Raw genomic sequence first — 22015 nt, 5'->3', positions numbered from 1 at the left:
GAGAGAGAGGGTGTGAGGGAGGGTGAAAAGAGGGAGAGAGAGAGAGGGAGTGGGGGAGATGGCGAGAGATAGGGAGAGAGGGAGTGGGGGAGAGCGAGGTAGAGAGAGAGAGAGAGAGAGACAGAGAGACTTCTCAGGGTATGTGTTTGGAATTTGTAGCCTGCAAGGTTTGTGGCGAGGCTGGCCAAACAACAAAGCGCCCCACCCACTCAGTGAGTGAGCGTAGGTAGCCCTCTACCCTCCCCTCTCCAAGCTGGCCCTCTACCCTCCCCTCTCCGAGCTGGGTTCAGCTGCTCTGCGTGACTCGGTTTGAGTGACAGCTCCAAAGGCGGGGAGCTGTTGATGTCTCTGCATTCACCGAGGAGAAAGGACTAGGAGAGGAGACTGACACAGAGAAAGAAAGAGAGGGAGGGAGAGGGAGAGGGAGAGAGGGTAGGAGAGAGACGAAACAAAAAAAAAACGCCAGTTTGCGAGGAATAAGGATAAAACCGTCAGCTGGAGGTAAATGGTGTGTGTGTCTCTGCAGCTGTGAATATCAATATGTCCCTGCATGTGTGTCTGTGTACATATGTTTATAACTGTGTTTCTGTGTGTATGTCTCTGTGTCTAGGAATGTCGATGTGTCTGTGTGTCTGTCGGTCTCTGTGTCTCTGAGTATGTGTGTGTCTGTGCGTGCTGATGTGTGTCTGTTGATATCTGTGTGTCTGTGTGTGTCTGTGTATGTTAATGTGTGTGTGTGTGTCTCTGTGTATGTGTGTGTCTGTGTCTCTGCATGTTTGTGTCGATGTATGTATGTGCCTCTATGTGTGTGTCTGCGGGTGAGTCTGTGTCCAACTGTGTGTGTGTCCATGTGTGGGTGTCTATGTATGTGTCTGTATGGGTGTTGATGTCTGTGTGTGTCTGTCTGTGTGTCGATGTCTGTGACTGTATGTGTCTGTGTATGTCTGTATGTCTGTGCGTGTGTTTGTGTCTGTATGTGTCTGTGTGTGTGTCTGTGTGGATGTTGATGTCAGTGTGTGTGTATGTGTGTGTCTGTGTGTTTGTGTGTCTGTGTGTGCGTGCCTCTGTGTTTGTGTGTGTGTGTGTGTATGTCTGTGTGTGTGTTTGTGTATGTGCCTCTGTGTTTGTGTGTATGTTTGTGTGTGTGTCTGTGTGTGTGCCTCTGTGTTTGTGTGTGTGTGTGTGTGTGTCTGTGTGTGTTTGTGTATGTGAGTGTGTCTGTGTGTGTGTGTGGCTGTGTATGTGCCTCTGTGTGTGTGTGTGTATCTCTGTGTTTGTGTGTCAGTGTGTGTGCCTCTGTGTGTGTGTGTGTGTCTCTGTGTATGTGTGTGTATCTGTGTGTGTGTGTGTCTGTGTGTGTGTGCGTATCTCTGTGTGTGTGTGTCTGTGTGTGTGTGTGTATCTCTGTGTTTGTGTGTCAGTGTGTGTGCCTCTGTGTGTGTGTGTGTGTCTCTGTGTATGTGTGTGTATCTCTGTGTGTGTGTCTCTGTGTATGTGTGTGTATCTCTGTGTGTGTGTGTCTGTGTGTGTGTGTGTATCTCTGTGTTTGTGTGTCAGTGTGTGTGCCTCTGTGTTTGTGTGTGTGTGTGTGTGCCTATGTGCGTGCCAGCCCTCCCTCTCTCTCTGGTCCGTCTACCGCTCCCGTATTTTCTGTCTGCCTCTCCGGTATTTCTCGAGCCTTGCCGGATTTCAAGTCTCTCCTTGAAATTCCACACCGATCAGGATTCCTGATGCAGCTGGGTTTGTTTGTTTAGCCCCATCCCTGTGCCTCAAAGCCTGGGCAACAATGACCGTGCCTTGCCTTCAAGGTCAGGCAGGTTAAGGGGGCCCTGGGCGTGGCTGGAACTGGCTGGGGTGGGGGGGTTTGGAGGGAGGAGGGAGCAGTGAGTTGCAGGGTCCGAAAGCTTTGTGTGCAAGCGTATGTGTAATCTCTTCTGTGTGCTGGACTCATTGATACCATGAATAGATCCGCACGTATACCCCACCTCCATGTCTGCACCCTGACTCATAATTCTCACTCGCAGCTTCTCACTGCGGGATATTTGACTCGGGGATGCATCGCTCTGGGGGTGGGGGCTCGAGTGGGGGGGGTGGGGGGTGGTGGGGCGGTAGCCTCTATCCTGCTCGTCTTAATCTCCCCACTAAATTGATGCACTATTGATGCAGACAACATCAATGGGCAAAGGTCAGGAGCAGCAATTCTAATACATTTCCCCCGACAGCCCCCTTCGCACCCCATCCCCACCTTTTAATCTGAGCAGCACCGAGGCACGACCGTGACCCCCCTCCAAAATCGCCCCCTCCGCCTGAGTTCCGCAAACAGAGAACAGGGCATTGCAACCTGTGCTCTTGCTGCACTGTGTGGGGCTCGGTACCCGACTGGATAGAAGACTTACCTATCGAGAGAATACAAGGCAGGATTTAACATCAGTAACACAGGGTGCTTGGGGGAGAGGTTACTGAGTGACAGTGTGAGGGAGCTGGATTAACATCAGTACAGATACAGTCAGTACCACAGGGTGCTGGGGGGAGGGGTTACTGAGTGACAGTGTGAGGGAGCTGGATTAACATCAGTACAGATACAGTCAGTAACACAGGGTGCTGGGGGGAGGGGTTACTGAGTGACAGTGTGAGGGAGCTGGATTAACATCAGTACAGATACAGTCAGTAACACAGGGTGCTGGGGAGAGGGGTTACTGAGTGACAGTGTGAGGGAGCTGGATTAACATCAGTACAGATAGAGTCAGTAACACAGGGTGCTGGGGAGAGGGGTTACTGAGTGACAGTGTGAGGGAGCTGGATTAACATCAGTACAGATAGAGTCAGTAACACAGGGTGCTGGGGAGAGGGGTTACTGAGTGTTAGTGTGAGGGAGCTGGATTAACATCAGTACAGATACAGTCAGGAACACAGGGTGCTGGGGGAAAGGGGTTACTGCGTGACAGTGTGAGGGAGCTGGATTAACATCAGTATAGATACAGTCAGTAACACAGGGTGCTGGGGAGAGGGGTTACTGAGTGACAGTGTGAGGGAGCTGGATTAACATCAGTACAGATACAGTCAGTAACACAGGGTGCTGGGGAGAGGGGTTACTGAGTGACAGTGTGAGGGAGCTGGATTAACATCAGTACAGATGGTGGTGAAACTCGGAAATGTACTAATTCGGTCTGGTGCGCCGGGTCTGACGTACATGAGATGGCCGAATTCTACCCAACACCCACTACCCCTCACCCTCCTGCCTCCAAGTGATGGCACGAGGAGCAAATGGTCAGGTGCCAGCAAGGCAGAGACGAGAGGTGAGAGGTCAGAATTGGACCCTGATCTTGTCTGAGGTACCAGGCTCGTCTCTGTGTGGGTTTCCCCCCTGATCGAGGGACCCGGGTTTCTGTCTGAGCTCCTTGATGCAGGGCACCTCGAAATGAAGAGGTTGCGGTGGGGGGGTGGTTTGTGAGGGAGTTTCCAGTCAGTCCATATCCCTCACTCGCAATGCAAAGGGTCTGCAGTTCAAAGGTCAGGCCCAGTATCTGGTGCCTTCCTGGTGGGAGGGAGTGGCGACTGAGGGTGGGGAGGGGTCCCATGGTGTGAAGGGAGGCAGTCGGGGGTGGGTGGGGAGACCAGCAGTGCGGTGTCTCTGTTCACACGCTGTCATTTGTATCACTCATGGGGAGCACAGCAAGACCCCACACTCAGAAATGAGACGTGTGACCTGGTTAATGTGTTGTTTTTTTTTAAAGTGGTGCTGGTTTGATGGGGGACGGTTGTGGGTGGGGGAGGGGCGGTGCGGGGTTGTGGGCGGTGTGGAAATCCGGGCCCTGGCGTTAATCCGCTCCCCCCCTCCCTCCCGCCCCCATTCTGGCTGTAGCTGCGGGATCTCCAACATTCACCCGCATGGGGTTTGACATTAAATTCCACTAAACGCCTCACTCAAGTGTGTGGATCTTCTGGGAGGTAACAAGAGGGCTGTGGGGTCCTCCTCACTGAAATTTGTCCAGACCCGGCCGGCAAAACTCAAAGGGTCGGCAACAATTTGAATGATAACAGACGTTCCGGCTGAATAGCCGGGCCGATAACTTGGTGATTTACTCTACGAGGGATGGCGGGACCTTGGAGGAATGATTCGCTTGTATCATCCCAGAGTTTAGAAAGTTTCATTCCAACGAGAGCCTCTAGAGGTTCCATGTTTCATCAGAACAGGGCAGGTTAACGGGAGGTCTGATGGAGGAGGCTCAAAATCAGGAGAGAGCTTCGAGAACGAAAATCGGGGAAACCTTTTCCCTCCGGTGGGTGAGGCAGAGACCAGAGAGGGGCATCGATTTAGGGTTAGCGGCAAGAGAACAAGGGGGAGGTTAGTTGTGGGGGGGCGCGGGGGTGGGGAGGCAGATGTTCTTACACGGAGGGCTGTTAGACCGGCACAGACACGATGGGCCGAATGGGGAAATGGGTCTGAAGGCAGAGCTCCTTCAGAGAGAGAGAGAGAGCACAGGGCGATGGGTCGAATGGGGGGAAATGGGACTAAGGGAAGACTCCTTCAGAGAGAGAGAGAGAGCACAGGGCGATGGACCGAATGGGGGAATGGGACTGAGGGGAGACTCCTTCAGAGAGAGAGAGAGAGAGAGAGCACAGGGCGATGGACCGAATGGGGGAATGGGACTAAGGGGAGACTCCTTCAGAGAAAGAGAGAGGGGGAACACAGGGAGATGGGCTGAATGGGGGGGGAATGGGACTGAGGGGAGACTCCTTCAGAGAGAGAGAGAGAGAGAACAGGGCGATGGACCGAATGGGGGAATGGGACTGAGGGGGACTCCTTCAGAGAGAGAGAGAGAGAGAACAGGGCGATGGACCGAATGGGGGAATGGGACTGAGGGGAGACTCCTTCAGAGAGAGAGAGAGAGAGAGAGCACAGGGCGATGGACCGAATGGGGGAATGGGACTAAGGGGAGACTCCTTCAGAGAGAGAGAGAGAGAGAGAGCACAGGGCGATGGACCGAATGGGGGAATGGGACTAAGGGGAGACTCCTTCAGAGAGAGAGAGAGAGAGAACAGGGCGATGGACCGAATGGGGGAATGGGACTGAGGGGAGACTCCTTCAGAGAGAGAGAGAGAGAGAGAGCACAGGGCGATGGACCGAATGGGGGAATGGGACTAAGGGGAGACTCCTTCAGAGAAAGAGAGAGGGGGAACACAGGGAGATGGGCTGAATGGGGGGGGAATGGGACTGAGGGGAGACTCCTTCAGAGAGAGAGAGAGAGAGAACAGGGCGATGGACCGAATGGGGGAATGGGACTGAGGGGAGACTCCTTCAGAGAGAGAGAGAGAGAGAGAGCACAGGGCGATGGACCGAATGGGGGAATGGGACTAAGGGGAGACTCCTTCAGAGAAAGAGAGAGGGGGAACACAGGGAGATGGGCTGAATGGGGGGGGAATGGGACTGAGGGGAGACTCCTTCAGAGAGAGAGAGAGAGCACAGGGCGATGGGCCGAATGGGGAGAATGAGACTGAGGGGAGAGCTCCTTCAGAGAGAGAGAGAGAGCACAGGGCGATGGGCCGAATGGGGAGAATGAGACTGAGGGGAGAGCTCCTTCAGAGAGAGAGAGAGAGCACAGGGCGATGGGCCGAATGGGGAGAATGAGACTGAGGGGAGAGCTCCTTCAGAGAGAGAGAGAGAGAGAGCACAGGGCGATGGGCCAGATGGGGGGAATGGGAGTGAGGGGAGAGCTCCTTCAGAGAGAGAGAGAGAGAGAGAGAGAGCAGAGGGCGATGGGCTGAATGGGGGAATGAGACTGAGGGGAGAGCTCCTTCAGAGAGAGAGAGAGAGAGAGAGCACAGGGCGATGGGCCGAATGGGGAGAATGAGACTGAGGGGAGAGCTCCTTCAGAGAGAGAGAGAGAGAGAGAGAGCACAGGGCGATGGGCTGAATGGGGGGAATGGGACTGAGGGGAGACTTCTTCAGAGAGAGAGAGAGAGAGAGCACAGGGCGATGGGCTGAATGGGGGAATGGGACTGAGGGGAGACTTCTTCAGAGAGAGAGAGAGAGAGAGCACAGGGCGATGGGCTGAATGGGGGAATGGGACTGAGGGGAGACTTCTTCAGAGAGAGAGAGAGAGAGAGCACAGGGCGATGGGCTGAATGGGGGAATGGGACTGAGGGGAGAGCTCCTTCAGAGAGAGAGAGAGCACAGGGCGATGGGCCGAAAAGGGGGGGGAATGGCACTGTGGGGAGACTCCTTCTGAGAGGGAGAGAGAGAGAACGCAGGGAGATGGGCTGAATGGGGGGGGGGTGGAATGGGACTGAGGGGAGACTCCTTCAGAGAGAGAGAGAGAGAGAGAGCACAGGGCGATGGGCCGAATGGGGGAGAATGGGAATGTGGGGAGACTCCTTCAGAGAGAGAGAGAGAGCACAGGGCGATGGACCGAATGGGGGAATGGGACTGAGGGCAGACTACATCAGAGAGAGGGAGAGAGAGAGAGCACAGGGCGATGGGCTGAATGGGGGAATGGGACTGAGGGAAGACTCCTTCAGAGAGAGAGAGAGAGCACAGGGCGATGGGTCGAATGGGGGGACTGGGACTGAAGGGAGACTCTTTCAGAGAGAGAGAGAGAGAGAGAGAGAGAGAGCGAGAGATAACAGGGCGATGGGCCAAATGGGGGGAATGGGACTCAGGGGAGACTCCTTCAGAGAGAGAGAGAGAGAGAGAGAGAGAGAGAGATAACAGGGCGATGGGCTGAATGGGGGGAATGGGACTGAGGGAAGACTCCTTCAGAGAGAGAGAGAGAGAGAGCACAGGGCGATGGGCTGAATGGGGGGAATGGGACTGAGGGAAGACTCCTTCAGAGAGAGAGAGAGAGCACAGGGCGATGGGTCGAATGGGGGAATGGACTGAGGGGAGACTTCTTCAGAGAGAGAGAGAGAGAGCACAGGGTGATGGGCTGAATGGGGGGGAATGGGTCTGAGGGGAGAGCTCCTTCAGAGAGAGAGAGAGAGAGAGAGTGAGCACAGGGTGATGGGCTGAATGGGGGAATGGGACTGAGGGGAGAGCTCCTTCAGAGAGAGAGAGAGGGAGTGAGAGCACAGGGCGATGGGCTGAATGGGGGAATGGGACTGAGGGGAGAGCTCCTTCAGAGAGAGAGAGAGAGAGCACAGGGCGATGGGCCGAAAAGGGGGGGGAATGGCACTGTGGGGAGACTCCTTCTGAGAGGGAGAGAGAGAGAACGCAGGGAGATGGGCTGAATGGGGGGGGGGGTGGAATGGGACTGAGGGGAGACTCCTTCAGAGAGAGAGAGAGAGAGAGAGCACAGGGCGATGGGCCGAATGGGGGAGAATGGGAATGTGGGGAGACTCCTTCAGAGAGAGAGAGAGAGCACAGGGCGATGGACCGAATGGGGGAATGGGACTGAGGGCAGACTACATCAGAGAGAGGGAGAGAGAGAGAGCACAGGGTGATGGGCCGAATGGGGGGAATGGGACTGAGGGAAGACTCAAGAGAGAGAGAGAGAGAGAGATAACACAGGGCGATGGACTGAATGGGGGAATGGGACTGAGGGAAGACTCCTTCAGAGAGAGAGAGAGAAAGAGAGAGAGAGCACAGGGTGATGGACCGAATGGGGGATGGACTGAGGGGAGACTCCTTCAGAGAGAGTGAGAGAGAGAGAGAGCACAGGACGATGGGCCGAATGGGGGGACTGGGACTGAGGGGAGACTCCTTCAGAGAGATAGAGAGAGAGAAAGAGAGAGAGAGCACAGGGTGATGGACCGAATGGGGGATGGACTGAGGGGAGACTCCTTCAGACAGAGAGAGAGAGAGAGAGAGCACAGGGCGATGGGCTGAATTGGGGAATGGACTGAGGGGAGAGCTCCTTCAGAGAGAGAGAGAGCATAGGGCGATGGGCCGAATGGGGGAATGGACTGAGGGGAGACTCCTTCAGAGAGAGAGAGAGAGAGTACAGGGCGATGGGCTGAATGGGGTAATGGGACTGAGGGGAGACTCCTTCAGAGAGAGAGAGAGTGAGAGAGAGAGCACAGGGCGATGGGCCGAATGGGGGAATGGACTGAGGGGAGACTCCTTCAGAGAGAGCGAGAGAGCACTGGGTGCTGGGCTGAATGGGGGAATGGGACTGAGGGGAGAGCTCCGTCAGAGTGAGTGAGAGGGAGAGAGCACAGGGCGATGGGCCAAATGGGGGAATGGACTGAGGGGAGACTCCTTCAGAGAGAGAGAGAGCATAGGGCGATGGGCCGAATGGGGGAATGAGACTGAGGGGAGACTCCTTCAGAGAGAGAGAGAGAGAGCATAGGGTGATGGGCTGAATGGGGGAATGGGACTGAGTTGAGAATCCTTCAGAGAGAGAGAGAGAGAGCACAGGGCGATGGGCTGAATGGGGTAATGGGACTGAGGGGAGACTCCTTCAGAGAACAGAGAGAGAGCACAGGGTGATGGGCTGAATGGGGGGGAATGGGACTGGGGGGAGACTCCTTCAGAGAGAGAGAGAGAGAGAGAGCACAGGGCGATGGGCCGAATGGGGCGGAATGGGACTGAGCGGAGACTCCTTCAGAGAGAGAGAGAGAGAGAGCACAGGGTGATGGGCTGAATGGGGGAATGGGACTGAGGGGAGAGCTCCTTCAGAGAGAGAGAGGGAGAGAGCACAGGGTGATGGGCTGAATGGGGGAATGGACTGAGGGGAGACTCCTTCAGAGAGAGAGAGAGAGAGCACTGGGCGATGGGCCGAATAGGGGAAAGGACTGAGGGGAGACTCCTTCAGAGAGAGAGAGAGAGCACAGGGTGATGGGCTGAATGGGGGAATGGGACTGAGGGGAGAGCTCCTTTAGAGTGAGAGAGAGAGAGAGAGCACAGGGCGATGGGCCGAATGGGGGAATGGACTGAGGGGAGACTCCTTCAGAGAGAGAGAGAGAGAGAGAGAGAGAGAGAGAGAGCACAGGGCGATGGGCTGAATGGGGTCATGGGACTGAGGGGAGACTCCTTCAGAGAAAGAGAGAGAGAGAGCACAGGGCGATGGGCTGAATTGGGGAATGGACTGAGGGGAGAGCTCCTTCAGAGAGAGAGAGAGAGCATAGGGCTATGGGCCGAATGGTGGGAATGGGACTGAGCGGAGACTCCTTCAGACAGAGAGAGAGAGCACAGGGCGATGGGCTGAATGGGGGAATGGGATTGAGGGGAGACTCCTTCAGACAGAGAGAGAGAGAGAGACGGCACAGGGCGATGGGCCGAAGGGGGGAATGAGACTGAGGGGAGACTACTTCAGAGAAGGAGAGAGAGAGAGAGCATAGGGCGATGGGCCGAATGGGGGTATGAGACTGAGGGGAGACTCCTTCAGAGAGAGAGAGAGAGAGAGACAACAGAGTGATGGGCCGAATGGGGGAATGAGACTGAGGGGAGACTCCTTCAGAGAGAGAGAGAGAGAGAGCACAGGGTGATGGGCTGAATGGGGGAATGGGACTGAGGGGAGACTCCTTCAGAGAGTGAGAGAGTGGGAGAGAGCACAAGGCGATGGGCCGAATGGGGGAATGGACTGAGGGGAGACTCCTTCAGAGAGAGAGAGAGAGAGAGCATAGGGCGATGGGCCGAATGGGGGAATGAGACTGAGGGGAGACTCCTTCAGAGACAGAGAGAGAGAGCATAGGGCGATGGGCTGAATGGGGGGGAATGGGACTGAGGGGAGACTCCTTCAGAGAGAGAGGGAGAGAGAGAGCACAGGGCGATGGGCTGAATGGGGTAATGGGACTGAGGGGAGACTCCTTCAGAGAGAGAGAGAGAGAGAGACAACAGAGTGATGGGCCAAATGGGGGAATGAGACTGAGGGGAGACTCCTTCAGAGAGAGAGAGAGAGAGAGAGAGCACAGGGTGATGGGCTGAATGGGGGAATGGGACTGAGGGGAGAGCTCCTTCAGAGAGAGAGAGAGAGGGAGAGAGAGCACAGGGCGATGGGCTGAATGGGGGAATGGGACTGAGGGGAGAGCTCCTTCAGAGAGAGAGAGAGCACAGGGCGATGGGCCGAAAAGGGGGGGGAATGGCACTGTGGGGAGACTCCTTCTGAGAGGGAGAGAGAGAGAACGCAGGGAGATGGGCTGAATGGGGGGGGGGTGTGGAATGGGACTGAGGGGAGACTCCTTCAGAGAGAGAGAGAGAGAGAGAGCACAGGGCGATGGGCCGAATGGGGGAGAATGGGAATGTGGGGAGACTCCTTCAGAGAGAGAGAGAGAGCACAGGGCGATGGACCGAATGGGGGAATGGGACAGATGGCAGACTACATCAGAGAGAGGGAGAGAGAGAGAGGACAGGGTGATGGGCCGAATGGGGGGAATGGGACTGAGGGAAGACTCCAGAGAGAGCGAGAGAGAGAGATAACACAGGGCGATGGACCGAATGGGGGAATGGGACTGAGGGAAGACTCCTTCAGAGAGAGAGCGAGAAAGAGAGAGAGAGCACAGGGTGATGGACCGAATGGGGGATGGACTGAGGGGAGACTCCTTCAGAGAGAGCGAGAGAGAGAGAGAGCACAGGACGATGGGCCGAATGGGGGGACTGGGACTGAGGGGAGACTCCTTCAGAGAGATAGAGAGAGGGAAAGAGAGAGAGAGCACAGGGTGATGGACCGAATGGGGGATGGACTGAGGGGAGACTCCTTCAGACAGAGAGAGAGAGAGAGAGAGCACAGGGCGATGGGCTGAATTGGGGAATGGACTGAGGGGAGAGCTCCTTCAGAGAGAGAGAGAGCATAGGGCGATGGGCCGAATGGGGGAATGGACTGAGGGGAGACTCCTTCAGAGAGAGAGAGAGAGAGCACAGGGCGATGGGCTGAATGGGGGAATGGACTGAGGGGAGACTCCTTCAGAGAGAGAGAGAGTGAGAGAGAGAGCACAGGGCGATGGGCCGAATGGGGGAATGGACTGAGGGGAGACTCCTTCAGAGAGAGCGAGAGAGCACTGGGTGCTGGGCTGAATGGGGGAATGGGACTGAGGGGAGAGCTCCTTCAGAGTGAGTGAGAGGGAGAGAGCACAGGGCGATGGGCCAAATGGGGGAATGGACTGAGGGGAGACTCCTTCAGAGAGAGAGAGAGCATAGGGCGATGGGCCGAATGGGGGAATGAGACTGAGTTGAGAATCCTTCAGAGAGAGAGAGAGAGAGCACAGGGCGATGGGCTGAATGGGGTAATGGGACTGAGGGGAGACTCCTTCAGAGAGAGAGAGAGAGAGCATAGGGTGATGGGCTGAATGGGGGAATGGGACTGAGTTGAGAATCCTTCAGAGAGAGAGAGAGAGAGCACAGGGCGATGGGCTGAATGGGGTAATGGGACTGAGGGGAGACTCCTTCAGAGAACAGAGAGAGAGCACAGGGTGATGGGCTGAATGGGGGGGAATGGGACTGGGGGGAGACTCCTTCAGAGAGAGAGAGAGAGAGAGAGCACAGGGCGATGGGCCGAATGGGGCGGAATGGGACTGAGCGGAGACTCCTTCAGAGAGAGAGAGAGAGAGAGCACAGGGTGATGGGCTGAATGGGGGAATGGGACTGAGGGGAGAGCTCCTTCAGAGAGAGAGAGAGAGAGAGCACAGGGTGATGGGCTGAATGGGGGAATGGACTGAGGGGAGACTCCTTCAGAGAGAGAGAGAGAGAGCACTGGGCGATGGGCCGAATAGGGGAAAGGACTGAGGGGAGACTCCTTCAGAGAGAGAGAGAGAGCACAGGGTGATGGGCTGAATGGGGGAATGGGACTGAGGGGAGAGCTCCTTTAGAGTGAGAGAGAGAGAGAGAGCACAGGGCGATGGGCCGAATGGGGGAATGGACTGAGGGGAGACTCCTTCAGAGAGAGAGAGAGAGAGAGAGAGAGAGAGAGAGAGCACAGGGCGATGGGCTGCATGGGGTCATGGGACTGAGGGGAGACTCCTTCAGAGAAAGAGAGAGAGAGAGCACAGGGCGATGGGCTGAATTGGGGAATGGACTGAGGGGAGAGCTCCTTCAGAGAGAGAGAGAGAGCATAGGGCTATGGGCCGAATGGTGGGAATGGGACTGAGCGGAGACTCCTTCAGACAGAGAGAGAGAGCACAGGGCGATGGGCTGAATGGGGGAATGGGATTGAGGGGAGACTCCTTCAGAGAGAGAGAGAGAGAGACGGCACAGGGCGATGGGCCGAAGGGGGGAATGAGACTGAGGGGAGACTACTTCAGAGAAGGAGAGAGAGAGAGAGCATAGGGCGATGGGCCGAATGGGGGTATGAGACTGAGGGGAGACTCCTTCAGAGAGAGAGAGAGAGAGAGACAACAGAGTGATGGGCCGAATGGGGGAATGAGACTGAGGGGAGACTCCTTCAGAGAGAGAGAGAGAGAGAGCACAGGGTGATGGGTTGAATGGGGGAATGGACTGAGGGGAGACTCCTTCAGAGAGAGAGAGAGTGGGAGAGAGCACAAGGCGATGGGCCGAATGGGGGAATGGACTGAGGGGAGACTCCTTCAGAGAGAGAGAGAGAGAGAGCACAGGGCGATGGGTTGAATGGGGGAATGGACTGAGGGGAGACTCCTTCAGAGAGAGAGAGAGGGAGAGAGCACAGGGCGATGGGCCAAATGGGGGAATGGACTGAGGGGAGACTCCTTCAGAGAGAGAGAGAGAGAGCATAGGGCGATGGGCCGAATGGGGGAATGAGACTGAGGGGAGACTCCTTCAGAGACAGAGAGAGAGAGCATAGGGCGATGGGCTGAATGGGGGGGAATGGGACTGAGGGGAGACTCCTTCAGAGAGAGAGGGAGAGAGAGAGCACAGGGCGATGGGCTGAATGGGGTAATGGGACTGAGGGGAGACTCCTTCAGAGAGAGAGAGAGAGAGAGACAACAGAGTGATGGGCCAAATGGGGGAATGAGACTGAGGGGAGACTCCTTCAGAGAGAGAGAGAGAGAGAGAGAGCACAGGGTGATGGGCTGAATGGGGGAATGGGACTGAGGGGAGAGCTCCTTCAGAGAGAGAGAGAGAGGGAGAGAGAGCACAGGGCGATGGGCTGAATGGGGGAATGGGACTGAGGGGAGAGCTCCTTCAGAGAGAGAGAGAGAGGGAGAGAGAGCACAGGGCGATGGGCTGAATGGGGGAATGGGACTGAGGGGAGAGCTCCTTCAGAGAGAGAGAGAGCACAGGGCGATGGGCCGAAAAGGGGGGGGAATGGCACTGTGGGGAGACTCCTTCTGAGAGGGAGAGAGAGAGAACGCAGGGAGATGGGCTGAATGGGGGGGGGGTGTGGAATGGGACTGAGGGGAGACTCCTTCAGAGAGAGAGAGAGAGAGAGAGCACAGGGCGATGGGCCGAATGGGGGAGAATGGGAATGTGGGGAGACTCCTTCAGAGAGAGAGAGAGAGCACAGGGTGATGGGCCGAATGGGGGGAATGGGACTGAGGGAAGACTCCAGAGAGAGCGAGAGAGAGAGATAACACAGGGCGATGGACCGAATGGGGGAATGGGACTGAGGGAAGACTCCTTCAGAGAGAGAGCGAGAAAGAGAGAGAGAGCACAGGGTGATGGACCGAATGGGGGATGGACTGAGGGGAGACTCCTTCAGAGAGAGCGAGAGAGAGAGAGAGCACAGGACGATGGGCCGAATGGGGGGACTGGGACTGAGGGGAGACTCCTTCAGAGAGATAGAGAGAGGGAAAGAGAGAGAGAGCACAGGGTGATGGACCGAATGGGGGATGGACTGAGGGGAGACTCCTTCAGACAGAGAGAGAGAGAGAGAGAGCACAGGGCGATGGGCTGAATTGGGGAATGGACTGAGGGGAGAGCTCCTTCAGAGAGAGAGAGAGCATAGGGCGATGGGCCGAATGGGGGAATGGACTGAGGGGAGACTCCTTCAGAGAGAGAGAGAGAGAGCACAGGGCGATGGGCTGAATGGGGTAATGGGACTGAGGGGAGACTCCTTCAGAGAGAGAGAGAGTGAGAGAGAGAGCACAGGGCGATGGGCCGAATGGGGGAATGGACTGAGGGGAGACTCCTTCAGAGAGAGCGAGAGAGCACTGGGTGCTGGGCTGAATGGGGGAATGGGACTGAGGGGAGACTCCTTCAGAGAGAGAGAGAGTGAGAGAGAGAGCACAGGGCGATGGGCTGAATGGGGGAATGGGACTGAGGGGAGAGCTCCTTCAGAGTGAGTGAGAGGGAGAGAGCACAGGGCGATGGGCTGAATGGGGGAATGGGACTGAGGGGAGAGCTCCTTCAGAGAGAGAGAGAGAGAGAGAGAGAGCACAGGGTGATGGGCTGAATGGGGGAATGGACTGAGGGGAGACTCCTTCAGAGAGAGAGAGAGCATAGGGCGATGGGCCGAATGGGGGAATGAGACTGAGGGGAGACTCCTTCAGAGAGAGAGAGAGAGAGCATAGGGTGATGTGCTGAATGGGGGAATGGGACTGAGTTGAGAATCCTTCAGAGAGAGAGAGAGAGAGCACAGGGCGATGGGCTGAATGGGGTAATGGGACTGAGGGGAGACTCCTTCAGAGAACAGAGAGAGAGCACAGGGTGATGGGCTGAATGGGGGGGAATGGGACTGGGAGGTGACTCCTTCAGAGAGAGAGAGAGAGAGAGAGCACAGGGCGATGGGCCGAATGGGGCGGAATGGGACTGAGCGGAGACTCCTTCAGAGAGAGAGAGAGAGAGCACAGGGTGATGGGCTGAATGGGGGAATGGGACTGAGGGGAGAGCTCCTTCAGAGAGAGAGAGAGAGAGAGAGAGAGCACAGGGTGATGGGCTGAATGGGGGAATGGACTGAGGGGAGACTCCTTCAGAGAGAGAGAGAGCATAGGGCGATGGGCCGAATGGGGGAATGAGACTGAGGGGAGACTCCTTCAGAGAGAGAGAGAGAGAGCATAGGGCGATGGGCTGAATGGGGTAATGGGACTGAGGGGAGACTCCTTCAGAGAACAGAGAGAGAGCACAGGGTGATGGGCTGAATGGGGGGGAATGGGACTGGGAGGAGACTCCTTCAGAGAGAGAGAGAGAGAGAGAGCACAGGGCGATGGGCCGAATGGGGCGGAATGGGACTGAGTTGAGAATCCTTCAGAGAGAGAGAGAGAGAGCACAGGGCGATGGGCTGAATGGGGTAATGGGACTGAGGGGAGACTCCTTCAGAGAACAGAGAGAGAGCACAGGGTGATGGGCTGAATGGGGGGGAATGGGACTGGGAGGAGACTCCTTCAGAGAGAGAGAGAGAGAGAGAGCACAGGGCGATGGGCCGAATGGGGCGGAATGGGACTGAGCGGAGACTCCTTCAGAGAGAGAGAGAGAGAGCACAGGGTGATGGGCTGAATGGGGGAATGGGACTGAGGGGAGACTCCTTCAGAGAGAGAGAGAGAGAGAGAGAGAGCACAGGGTGATGGGCTGAATGGGGGAATGGACTGAGGGGAGACTCCTTCAGAGAGAGAGAGAGAGAGCACTGGGCGATGGGCCGAATAGGGGAAAGGACTGAGGGGAGACTCCTTCAGAGAGAGAGAGAGAGCACAGGGTGATGGGCTGAATGGGGGAATGGGACTGAGGGGAGAGCTCCTTTAGAGTGAGAGAGAGAGAGAGGGCACAGGGCGATGGGCCGAATGGGGGAATGGACCGAGGGGAGACTCCTTCAGAGAGAGAGAGAGAGAGAGAGAGAGAGAGAGAGAGAGAAAGAGAGAGCACAGGGCGATGGGCTGAATGGGGTCATGGGACTGAGGGGAGACTCCTTCAGAGAAAGAGAGAGAGAGAGCACAGGGCGATGGGCTGAATTGGGGAATGGACTGAGGGGAGAGCTCCTTCAGAGAGAGAGAGAGAGCATAGGGCTATGGGCCGAATGGTGGGAATGGGACTGAGCGGAGACTCCTTCAGACAGAGAGAGAGAGCACAGGGCGATGGGCTGAATGGGGGAATGGGATTGAGGGGAGACTCCTTCAGAGAGAGAGAGAGAGACGGCACAGGGCGATGGGCCGAATGGGGGAATGAGACTGAGGGGAGACTCCTTCAGAGAGAGAGAGAGTGGGAGAGAGCACAAGGCGATGGGCCGAATGGGGGAATGGACTGAGGGGAGACTCCTTCAGAGAGAGAGAGAGGGAGAGAGCACAGGGCGATGGGTTGAATGGGGGAATGGACTGAGGGGAGACTCCTTCAGAGAGAGAGAGAGGGAGAGAGCACAGGGCGATGGGCCAAATGGGGGAATGGACTGAGGGGAGACTCCTTCAGAGAGAGAGAGAGAGAGAGACAACAGAGTGATGGGCCAAATGGGGGAATGAGACTGAGGGGAGACTCCTTCAGAGAGAGAGAGAGAGAGCACAGGGCGATGGGTTGAATGGGGTAATGGGACTGAGGGGAGACTCCTTCAGAGAGAGAGAGAGAGAGAGAGAGCACAGGGTGATGGGCTGAATGGGGGAATGGAACTGAGGGGAGACTCCTTCAGAGAGAGAGAGAGAGGGAGAGAGCACAAGGCGATGGGCCGAATGGGGGAATGGACTGAGGGGAGACTCCTTCAGAGAGAGAGAGAGTGAGAGAGAGAGCACAGGGCGATGGGCCGAATGGGGGAATGGACTGAGGGGAGACTCCTTCAGAGAGCGCGAGAGAGCACAGAGTGCTGGGCTGAATGGGGGAATGGGACTGAGGGGAGAGCTCCTTCAGAGTGAGTGAGAGGGAGAGAGCACAGGGCGATGGGCCAAATGGGGGAATGGACTGAGGGGAGACTCCTTCAGAGAGAGAGAGAGAGAGCACAGGCCGATGGGTTGAATGGGGTAATGGGACTGAGGGGAGACTCCTTCAGAGAGAGAGAGAGAGAGCACAGGGTGATGGGCTGAATGGGGGGGAATGGGACTGGGGGGAGACTCCTTCAGAGAGAGTGAGAGAGAGAGAGAGAGAGCACAGGGCGATGGGCCGAATGGGGCGGAATGGGACTGAGCGGGGACTCCATCAGAGAGAGAGAGAGAGAGAGCACAGGGTGATGGGCTGAATGGGGGAATGGGACTGAGGGGAGAGCTCCTTCAGAGAGAGAGAGAGAGAGAGAGCACAGGGTGATGGGCTGAATGGGGGAATGAGACTGAGGGGAGAGCTCCTTTAGAGTGAGAGAGAGAGAGAGAGAGAGCTCAGGGCGATGGGCCGAATGGGGGAATGGACTGAGGGGAGACTCCTTCAGAGAGAGAGAGAGAGAGCACAGGGCTATGGGCTGAATGGGGTAATGGGACTGAGGGGAGACTCCTTCAGAGAAAGAGAGAGAGAGAGCACAGGGCGATGGGCTGAATGGGGGGGAATGGGACTGAGGGGAGACTCCTTCAGAGAGAGAGGGAGAGAGAGAGCACAGGGCGATGGGCTGAATGGGGTAAAGGGACTGAGGGGAGTCTCCTTCAGAGAGAGAGAGAGAGAGAGCACAGGGCGATGGGCTGAATGGGGTAATGGGACTGAGGGGAGACTCCTTCAGAGAGAGAGAGAGAGAGAGCACAGGGCGATGGGCTGAATGGGGTAATGGGACTGAGGGGAGACTCCTTCAGATAGAGAGAGAGCACAGGGCGATGGGCCGAATGGGAGAGAATGGGACTGAGGGGAGGGTTTCTTCAGAGAGAGGGAGGGAGGGCGATGTGGGAGGCGTGTCGAGGGGATGAGGGGGTTGGAGGGAGAATAGGGTGGTTGAGAGGTTGGGCGAAGTGGGTAGAGTTGGGTAGGGGGTGGAGAGAATGGGGCCTTCGGGAGCTTGGCGGGGCCGGTGTGTTGGGTGGATGGGGTGATTGAGCGGAGGGGGGCAGTGGGGATAGTTGGGGGCGGGTATTTGGCAGTGGGGAGGGTGCGACCTCGCCCTCTCGGTGGCAGGCAGCCCTGTCACTGCACTGGCGGGATCCAGCCCAGGTGAGTCCCGGAGCAGGGGTAGCCTCGGTCACTCAGCTATCTGCTTCTCCCTCCAGGTGATTCCTGCCCGTCGATCGGGGAACCAAACTTCAAACCGGGGCCGTCTCCGGGTTCATCCCATCGGGGCTGCTGTCCGTGGACTGCGCTCAAAACGCTCCGGATTTCTCCTGGGCTGCAACCAGCAGATAAGGTCGGTTGAAGGAAAGCTTTGCTCTTCCGTTGAAAGTATATTTCTTTGTACGGGGCGCCATGCGTTAACTGTGTGGGAACCTGTCACAACTCCTGTAGGACATATCTGTATAATTCCTCTCGTCTTACAGCCTCAACTGTGGCTCAGTGGCCCGCTCTCCGGGGCTGATGCTTCCCCCACCCCAGGCGCTACCTAAATGCAGCTTCTTTCTCTCTCTCTCTCTCTCTCTCTCTCTCTCTCAGAGCATGGGAATGGAGTACAATGTGACTGACCGGAAGGGAATATAAACCTCCCTTGGCATTTGAGGTTGTTTGTGTCAGACAGATGTTCACAGCTGTGCACGGAGGTGACATCCTGCACGGTGTTTAGTCCCAGAGTGTCCAGCTCATCCCAAAGTGGAGGGGGGATAATAGAGGCTCCCCTGTTTTCAAGTCACACCATTCATTCTCTTGCTCCCTCTCTCTTTCTCTCTCCCTGTCTCCCTCTCTGTCTCTTTGACCCTCTTTCTCTCTGTTTCTGTCTCTGTCTCTCTCTGTCTCTTTGACCCTCTTTCTCTCTGTTTCTGTCTCTGTCTCTGTCTCTCTCTGTCTTTCTCTTTCACTGTCTCTCAGTGTCTCTTTCTGTGTCGCTCTCTTTCTCCGTGTCTCTTTCTGTCTGTCTGTCTGTCTCTCTGTCTGTCTCTGTCTCTCTCTCCCTCTCTGTCACTCTCTTTCTCTCTGTCACTGTCTCTCAGTGTCTCTTTCTGTTCGCTCTCTCTCTCCTTGTCTCTTTCTGTCTGTCTGTCTCTCTCTCTGTGTCTGTCTGTCTCTGTCTCTCTCTCTCCCTCTCTGTCTTTCTCTGTCACTCTCTTCGTATCTCTCTGTGTCTCTGTCTCTGTGTCTCTCTCTCTGTCTGTTCATCCTCTCTCCCACCCTTTCTTTCAATCTGCCTCCTCATTCTCTTTCTCTTTCTTCCTCTCCCTCTCTTTCCCTCCATTTCTCTCTCTCTCTCTTTCCCCCCCTCTCTCCCCTTCCCTCTCTCTCTGCCTCTCTCTCTGGGTCTTGAATACAGAGGTTTTCTAATTCCTCACTCCTTCCTGCTCCAGTCCTGAACCCCGGCTGGGACAGGGCTGTCACACTCGCTGCCTCATGTCCCCCTCCACCTCCAGTAAGTCACAGGTTCTCCATCGGTCCAGGCAGTGACTGCCTGTGGCACTTCAACCTGGGGAGGAAGCAGCCTCCCGCCAACACTCACCCCAATACCCGATTATCATTAGGAAGTTCCCACCTCCCCTCCCCCAATCACCTGAGCCCGGAAACGATAGCAGTCCCCCAGTTTCCAAGGATCTCCGGGACGACTCGCAGTGACCCGGGGTAGGAGACTGTACACGCAGTGAAGTAATGGAGGAGGTCTGTTGATTGTGGAGCCCGTCTCCTCCTCACTCTGCCCCTCCACCTCGCTAAGGGTGAAGAGACGGTCGGGGCAAGGGTGGGGAGGGTCAATTCGGAGGGAAACGCAGAGAAAGGGAGGAGGTGCTGCAATCCCTCAGTCATCCCATGCCAGGAGCTGTTTCTCTTCAACTTCCCCACCCCCGCACTCCCCAGCGTCGCCATGCCAACACTCGGGGTTCCGCTTGGCAGTTCCCTGACGACGGGCTCGCCGAGAACGGCACAGGTCGTGCCCAAGCTGCTGGGTCGCCCCTTTGATGTTCGAAGGGCCGTCGGCACCTCCCAGGTGGCGTTTACAAGCCTGCGCCGCACTGTTTGACGCCGAGCTGTCAACGCAGCCGGTCGGAGGCGATCTCGAGAGGGGTGGAGGGGGGTTTGAGAGGGGGACTGGGTTGGGGCAGTGAGGTCAGACACTGACCTTTCACCCGTCTCTGACCCCTTGGATGGGAGGGTCAAAGTCAACTACAGGTGAGAAGGGGGGGGGGGGGTGGGGTGTGAGAGATTCTCGCTCGCCAACACCCGAACCAACATTGTTGCCTCAATATTCTCCAACAAAAATTTCCAGTGAATGTGCGCCATTTTAATCACTAAAATGACCACCATTTGGGCCACGCTGGTGCACAAAGGAAACCCGTCGCCATGGCAACGTCGCTCGCCCGGCACTGCAGTTGCCGAGGAGGGACTCGGGAACAGGAATAGGCCAATTAGAAGCAGATTAGTCAGGCATGACCGACCTTACACAAATCCACGTTGACCTTTTTCCTTTCGTGGTTTCTCGGGTTGCGAACTCCCAATTGCTCTTGCAGTGCTGAGAATCTCCAGGCCCACCCTTGCTGTCGGCTTCTGTTGTGACAGCTGTTCCTTCATAGGTCCATTTTGTACGTGACCTTTGTGTTTCTGCTTAAGGCACATCAGGCAGGAGTGAGCTGGAGAGAGCCAGGGTGCTGTTAAGTGATGAAGCACGTCGACAGGCTTGTGGCCTGTGATGTACAGCATCTATCCTGTACCGAGACACTCCCAGGACAGGTACAGCACGGGGTTAGAGACAGAGTAAAGCTCCCTCTACACTGTCCCCATCAAACATTCCCAGGACAGGAACAACACGGGGTTAGATACAGAGTAAAGCTCCCTCTACACTTTCCCCATCAAAGGGTGCCCTTCTCAGTCTGCAGGACCAGTGCTCCCATTGAATTCGGGGTCAGGCAGGGACAGAGGGAGCAAAAATCCCCGTCATCCCAGCCTCTTCTGTTCCCAGCGTTGTGATTCAAAGAGTCCTCTGTGTGTAAATAAGGCACGGGGAAGACAGGCCTTTGGAGAAGGTTGTTATGTAACTGCATGGTCAATGGCACTTCTCCGCCCCCTTGCAGCTCGCTCTTGTTGTGGTCTGCTGGAGCTGGTTTGAGCCGGACCTGCAGAGTCAGCTTCCTGGGAAAAGCAGAGTCAGTATCTAATTTCCATCTGTGTGTATGTGGGTGTGTGTGTTTTCCTCTCGCACTGCTGGAATGCGGCCTAGGCTTGAACTGCCGGCCTCCAAGTCAGGGGCCAGCCCTTAGGCAAAGCAGAGATCGGAGAAAAGGAAAAGACTGTCTCGGTTTGAGCGAGCCCGTTTCCGGCTCTCCCCTCGCAGTAACTGTCAAGCAGAGTAGGGGCAGTGTAGTGGTCAGGGGACTAGTATTCCGAAATCCAGGGAACGGCAGGTCAAATGGCCCCGCGCACCCCGGCAGCTTGAGAACTTCGATTCGTTTCTTGTTCAAATCTGGAAATAGCGTAGTATTTACAGCAGAGAGAGAGGCCATTGGGCCCAACTGCTCCATGATATGTGTTTTCATAGAAACATAGAAAATTGGAGCAGGAGTAGGCCATTCGGCCCTTCGATCCTGCTCCGCCATTCATTATGATCATGGCTGATCATCCAACTCAGTAACCTGTACTCGCTTTCCCCCCATATCCTTTGCTCCCTTACACCTCAAGAGCTATATCTAACTCTTTGTTGAAAACTTAGGGATGTACATTATCAGGCCCTAGGATTTATCGGCCTTCAATCCCATTAATTTCCCCAACACCATCTCTCCACTATTATTGATTTCCTTCAGTACCTCCCTCTCACTAAACCCTGTGTTCCCCAACATTTCTGTGTCCTGCTTTGTGAAGACAGAACCAAAGCATGCATTTAGTTGGTCAGCCATTTCTTTGCTCCCCATAATAAATTCCCCTGTTTCTGACGGTAAGGGACCTACATTTGTCTTCACCAATCTTTTTCTCTTCACATACCTATAGAAACTTTCACAGTCAGTTTTTATGTTCCCCACAAGCTTATATTAGACATGAGAACGTAAGAAACATAAGAAATAGGAGCAGGAGTAGGCCATTCAGCCCCTCAAGCCTGCCCCACCATTTAATAAGATCATGACTGATCTGCCCCAGACCTCAACATCTCTTTCGGGCCTGCTCCGCATAACCATCGACTCCCTGAGCTTTCAAAAATCTATCTATCTCCTGAAATACATTTAGTGACCCAGCCTCCACAACTCTCTGAGGTAGAGAATTCCAGAGATTCACCACCCTCTGAGAGAAGAA

At 55.8% G+C, this 22015-nt stretch overlaps 1 protein-coding gene across 2 annotated transcripts in view; it reads left to right on the top strand.

The window, feature by feature from the left end:
• Positions 1-297: 297 nt before the first annotated feature.
• ndrg2 (NDRG family member 2) overlaps positions 298-22015 on the top strand; it is a 116363-nt gene continuing 94645 nt past the window's right edge. For both annotated transcript variants that reach the window (XM_068014455.1, XM_068014453.1), the window contains exons 1-2: positions 298-501; positions 17878-18011. The gene's annotated coding sequence lies outside the window, so the exon portion shown is untranslated. The remainder of the gene's footprint in view (positions 502-17877; positions 18012-22015) is intronic.

This window comes from Heterodontus francisci, chromosome 34, assembly GCF_036365525.1.
Source record: "Heterodontus francisci isolate sHetFra1 chromosome 34, sHetFra1.hap1, whole genome shotgun sequence".
Taxonomy (NCBI): domain Eukaryota; kingdom Metazoa; phylum Chordata; class Chondrichthyes; order Heterodontiformes; family Heterodontidae; genus Heterodontus; species Heterodontus francisci.
This window is presented reverse-complemented; position numbering and strand designations above follow the sequence as displayed.